The sequence below is a fragment of the Physella acuta genome, unplaced genomic scaffold, assembly GCF_028476545.2.
Source record: "Physella acuta isolate Inbredline_101_S28 unplaced genomic scaffold, ASM2847654v3 ptg001950l, whole genome shotgun sequence".
Lineage (NCBI taxonomy): Eukaryota > Metazoa > Mollusca > Gastropoda > Physidae > Physella > Physella acuta.
Window position 1 is genome coordinate 5935 of NW_026733455.1, and position 6563 is coordinate 12497.

Sequence of the window (6563 nt, forward strand, 5' to 3'; positions counted from 1 at the left end):
AGAAAAAGTACCACTTCCGATTATCGGAGATCGCTCAAAATATATATGAGAAAGTAAAAAGCATGCATTGCATGAAATCTCCTGACATTTTAGCGACCACAGCTTTCATTGAAAAGGAAGGTTAACTGTTGTTCTTACCTGCATCCGGTCCACTTTTCCTGGCAATAAAGTAGGGGCTCTGGATCGTGTAACATGTGCCGTAGGTAATTGAGTATGCCGTAGTGAAATTTCTGCAAGTTATTGCATGTTTTATTACTTGCAAGTTATTGCATGTTTCATTACTCGCAAGTCATTGCATGTTTTATTACTTGCAAGTTATTGCATGTTTTATTACTTCTAAAATCTTGCACGATGACATTGTTTCAATATTTTGACATCAAATCATATACATGGCTTACGTTTTTTTTTTTTAAATCTAAATTGGATTGTTAATTCTAAATGACAATACGGATAGAAATATCCTATCGAGTTTATTCATAACACATCTGAGAATAAAATATCCCAACTAAAATACTCATGGACAAAAACATCCCGATTAAAGAATATTTCCAAGTCGAAATATAAAACAGATTTAAATAGTTCTGCTTAGTTTGATTTTCTTACTGATATTTTGGAACACTTGAATACTTTTGTGAAGGGATATAGGACTGAGGTATTTTGTTGTGAGATTTAAGCATTGAACATTTTTGTCTTAGATATTTTGTCATAAAATGGATAGCCTTGGAACATTTTGTCTTAGATTACTTTTTGCTGAGATATTTGGTTTTGAGATACTTTGGGCTGAAATATTTTGTCATGGGATATTTTCTCCTGAGATATTTTGTCCTGGGATATTTTGTCCTGATATATTTTGTCCTGAAACATTTCGTCCTGGGATATTTTGTCCTAAGATATTTTGTCCTGGGATATTTTGTCCTGGGATATTTTATCATTAGATATTTTGTCCTGGGATATTTTGACCTGGTATATTTTGTCCTGGGATATTATTTGTCCTATCACCGTGTAAGACCGCCTGTGACGTACCTGGCAGTGCAGACCTTCCCTGCGAACGTACACTGTAGCAGCAGGTCACCAATCTGGTGGGCCACTTCGTTACGGACTGACCTGGTAGGAAGATTGTAACAAAATTTACCAACCGTTACCTACGGCTACACAATCATTACAGCTATTTATTTCTGCCCTCCATCGTTTACTAAATATTAACAGGGCACGGATATTAACTTCCAAAACAAACAAAAATCGTAGAAAAGTGTTTTATATAGACAACTTCATCCACAATGCTTGTGTTAATGTTACTTTAAAACACGAATTAGCGCAAGGAACATCAACAAAAAAGTATTTCGACAGCAGAGGCGTAGCGACCTTTCCCGGCGCCCGGGGACAAACTTTTCGCTTTGCACCCCCCCCCCCCCCTCAAACTTTCGATTTGCACCTCCCCCCCCTCTAGATTTCGATTTGCACTCACCCCCCTCAACCTTTCAATTTATTTCTCCAACCCATTTTGGCGCCCCCTAAGGTCGGCGCCCGGGGACATATGCCCCCCCCCCCCTCGCTACGTTACTGTTCGACAGTTTTACAAGTTAAACATGTCATGTGAAGTAAGAAAGTAAACAACCCTCTCAGACCCTAGGGCAGATAAAATACAGTTTGTGTGTCACTATGTGTTACCTTTCCCGACTCAAGACAGGTACCTATAAAAGCTGAGTGGACTCGGGGAAATTCGGTTTAGTAATCGTGCGCTCTTCCGCACAACCACGGATTACTCTTACATCTGAATTAGATGTAGGGGGGGGGCTCAAAATTGATTAAAGTAAGTTTTTCAGAGTATATTTTTTTAAATCAACGAATTTCATATACGAATGGGTGAATCTCACCGTCAATTTAATTTTTTGTATCTAATCATTTTAGTTTCACCTAGCATCTCTTCCCCCTATTAACTATACAATCTCCCCCACACACACACACACCCACACCCATGCCTTCTTGTAACACATGAGACCACTCCCCATTACATAAAACACCATCCCATAAAACGTCGCTTTAAAAAGCTGATGCCAGTACACAGTTTGAAGCGTAATTACTCTCTGGGAATTCAACCTTTCATCAGAGTGACAAAACCCCTGTTCACTTTCATTGTCTCCCTTTACGAAACGTAAACAAAACCTGTTTCAAAATGCAGACATTTCATCTGAAATTCTTTCAAGACCCAGCCGTCCGAATTTCATTCATAAAATAGCACTTCTTTTGTTTTTCATCACACTTCAATTGAGCTTATCAAAGGACAATTTTCATGAGGGTGGGGATCGAAGCTAGTATCGAGGTAAGGTCTCTAAGAAATCAGGTGGGAGGATTATCACTATGGCTACTAGTCAGCGTAAACAACCATTTTCATCCCTTTACATACCAAGATATTTCTTTCTTGATGTAGACCTATACTTTCACGTGTATTTTTTTTCAAGGGTTAACATATTCGAATCTCAAGCACCTAGATATCATAGTTATCTCCCCTTTTGATGGACAGAAACTATATTCTAAGATGCGGCTTGAAATATTTGGAGAAAACAATATGTTATCTTCAAGATAAGGGAGACTATAATCTTGAGTTTAAGATAAGGGAAAGCAAGAAATTTGACCATAAGATAAGGGAGATCATTCAAGTTCACCACTAGTTAAGGGAGATCATTCAAGTTCACCACTAGTTAAGGGAGATCATTCAAGTTCACCACTAGTTAAGGGAGATCATTCAAGTTCACCACTAGTTAAGGGAGATCATTCAAGTTCACCACTAGTTAAGGGAGATCATTCAAGTTCACCACTAGTTAAGGGAGATGATTCAAGTTCACCACTACATAAGGGAGATAATTCAATCCCCCCCCCCCCCCCCCTCCCAGAGAAAGGAAATCATTCAACTTCACCCCCAAGATAAATTAAACGGTTCAAGATGACCAAACTTACTGGTTAAGTTTACCAAACTCCTTTTTAAACATCTGATCCAACAGGTAGGAAGTTGACGTCTTGGCCGTGTTCTCCAAGCAATCTGTACAACCCTGGGATCATCACGTTTATCAACATTACATCAACATCAGATCATCACGTTTATCAACATTACATCAACATCAGATCATCACGTTTATCAACATTACATCAACATCAGATCATCACGTTTATCAACATTACATCAACATCAGGTCATCATGTTTATCAACATTACATCAACATCAGATCATCACGTTTATCAGCATGAGACCATCAAGTTTATCAAAGAGACATCAACATCAGATTGTCAAGTTTATCCACATTACATCAACATCAGATTGTCAAGTTTATCCATTTTACATCAACAATCTCAAAATGAAATATTCTCAAGTTCATGACAATAATCTCGAAATAAATTAACAAGTTCATCAAATAAATATCAACACTATCTCCAAATAAAATAATCTACAATACGTTTTTAAGGATAAATCACACACAGTAAAATCTTATAATCTAAACCAGCAAATAATAACCAAGCAGAAAAAAATGGCTCATCAAACCGTGCATTCGTTTGTTACACATTGCTGTCCAACACACTGCTCAAACTGATGAACCACTTCTTCTTCTTCTGCGTTCTTACTTTCTAGTGTTGGAAGACATTCCCTCCAACACAATTGAGTAATACGTGTCGACTTGTTATGCCATAAAGGAAGTTGACTCCTATTTCAACCTGCTTTGCTTACTGGATATAGCCTTTGTCTAACCGAGAACAAACTATAACGTAGCAGTTGTTAGGAGATTCCCAAGCTATCGTGCCTCATCTGTCCGGAGTTCGAACTCGATACTTTTCGGTTCGGCAACCATGATCATAACCGACTCGACCAAACTGACCTTTATGAAGTGCATTAATAGTTTAGGTGTCATTCAAAAATATTTAAATAAAAATAAAGCCTTACCACGTCGATTTCGTTGCTGGTGATGTTAATATTCCCATAGTCATCTAGAGGATCATCATCACTGGGGGGAAGATAAATCGTTAGGATGTCAGTATTTTTGTTTACAGTACTTGTAGAATGGGTATAAAAAGTCAAGCTTATGTTCTTTTAAAGTCCTCTGAAAATGTTAACAAGTCGAAGTGTAAGGAGAATTGTGTTCATCGAACTCGGTGATATAATGCATGCACCTATCAACGAAAAGACTTAAGACGGATTCGAACTACCAGCTGTGAGATCTGCAAACGTATGTTCTACCTCTCGGACACGAAGCTCCAGAAGGATAGATGGAATATAAGTTAAATATATGTAGGTAAAATTCTTCTAATGTTATGACTAGATGGTCTTTAACTATCGCTGGATAATATTGGTATATGGTGGTTTAGGGAAGCGGACGTGACTGTCTAAGAAACAGTACGGACAGGGTGCCAAACTTAAGGTAGAAACAGCCTACCTGTTTGTAGAATTATCTTCTACATCAGCGTCTCTCTTCTGTCGAATGTTGAAGCCTCCAAGATCCCTATCAGTGATGTTGCTTACTGTGGTCCTTCGTGTGTCCACCTCGCCCATCCCGTCCAAGACGCCGTTGAAGTCCCCGCCCAGGCCCGCCGTGTCCCTCTTCTTCCGGCTGTTGCCCCCGGTGGCCGCATGTAGCCGTACGCTGGGGTCGGTGGCCATGTAGATAGAGAACATGGCCGGGCTGGCCAAGTGGAGCTGAATAAGAAAAAGTTACCTTTTAATGTCTTCTGTACAAAAGATGGATTCATACTTTAAGGTAGTTTTCTAACCTTAAACTTCCTAACCATGACGTCACTTACCTTAGACTTCCTGACCATGACGTCACATACCTTAGACTTCCTGACAATGACGTCACTTACCTTAGACTTCCTGACCATGACGTCACTTACCTTAGACTTCCTGACCATGACGTCACTTACCTTAGATTTCCTGACCATGACGTCACTTACCTTAGACTTCCTGACCATGACGTCACTTACCTTAGATTTCCTGACCATGACGTCACTTACCTTAGATTTCCTGACCATGACGTCACTTACCTTAGACTTTCTGACCATGTTGACGTTGCAGATAGTGACGGCAGGAAATCGAAGCTTGCTGTAGCTGAAGCTGACCTTGGAATATTTTTTGTACTCGAAGAAGTTAGAAAATAATCTGGTGAAATAAGTAGTTAGAGAATAATCTGGTGAAATAAGTAGTTAGAGAATAGACTGGTGAAATAAGTAGTTAGAAAATAATCTGGTGAAATAAGTAGTTAGAGAATAATCTGGTGAAATAAGTAGTTAGAGAATAGACTGGTGAAATAAGTAGTTAGAGAATAGACTGGTGAAATAAGTAGTTAGAAAATAATCTGGTGAAATAAGTAGTTAGAGAATAATCTGGTGAAATAAGTAGTTACAGAATAGACTGGTGAAATAAGTAGTTAGAGAATAATCTGGTGAAATAAGTAGTTAGAGAATAGACTGGTGAAATAAGTAGTTAGAGAATAGACTGGTGGAATAAAGTAGTTAGAGAATAGACTGGTGGAATAAGTAGTTAGAGAATAATCTGGTGAAATAAGTAGTTAGAGAATAATCTGGTGAAATAAGTAGTTAGAGAATAGACTGGTGGAATAAAGTAGTTAGAGAATAGACTGGTGGAATAAGTAGTTAGAAAATAATCTGGTGAAATAAGTAGTTAGAGAATAATCTGGTGAAATAAGTAGTTAGAGAATAATCTGGTGAAATAAGTAGTTAGAGAATAGACTGGTGAAATAAGTAGTTAGAAAATAATCTGGTGAAATAAGTAGTTAGAGAATAATCTGGTGAAATAAGTAGTTAGAGAATAATCTGGTGAAATAAGTAGTTAGAGAATAGACTGGTGAAATAAGTAGTTAGAAAATAATCTGGTGAAATAAGTAGTTAGAGAATAATCTGGTGAAATAAGTAGTTAGAGAATAGACTGGTGGAATAAAGTAGTTAGAGAATAATCTGGTGAAATAAGTAGTTAGAGAATAGACTGGTGGAATAAAGTAGTTAGAGAATAGACTGGTGGAATAAAGTAGTTAGAAAATAATCTGGTGAAATAAGTAGTTAGAGAATAGACTGGTGGAATAAAGTAGTTAGAAAATAATCTGGTGGAATAAAGTAGTTAGAGAATAATCTGGTGAAATAAGTAGTTAGAAAATAATCTGGTGAAATAAGTAGTTAGAGAATAATCTGGTGAAATAAGTAGTTAGAGAATAGACTGGTGGAATAAAGTAGTTAGAAAATAATCTGGTGAAATAAGTAGTTAGAAAATAATCTGGTGAAATAAAGTAGTTAGAGAATAGACTTGTGGAGTAAAGTAGAGAATAGACTGGTGGAATAAAGTAGTTAGAAAATAATCTGGTGAAATAAGTAGTTAGAGAATAATCTGGTGAAATAAGTAGTTACAGAATAGACTGGTGGAATAAAGTAGTTAGAGAATAATCTGGTGAAATAAGTAGTTAGAAAATAATCTGGTGAAATAAAGTAGTTAGAGAATAGACTTGTGGAGTAAAGTAGAGAATAGACTGGTGGAATAAAGTAGTTAGAAAATAATCTGGTGAAATAAGTA

At 37.2% G+C, this 6563-nt stretch overlaps 1 long non-coding RNA gene across 1 annotated transcript; it reads right to left on the bottom strand.

Moving 5' to 3' along the window:
• Nucleotides 1–2972: 2972 nt before the first annotated feature.
• Nucleotides 2973–4533, bottom strand: LOC131931353 (uncharacterized). The gene is made up of 3 exons (XR_009384275.1): nucleotides 4423–4533; nucleotides 3933–3993; nucleotides 2973–3047 (listed from the first exon to the last, which is right to left on the bottom strand). It is a non-coding gene; the product is annotated as an uncharacterized LOC131931353 (long non-coding RNA).
• Nucleotides 4534–6563: the final 2030 nt, after the last annotated feature.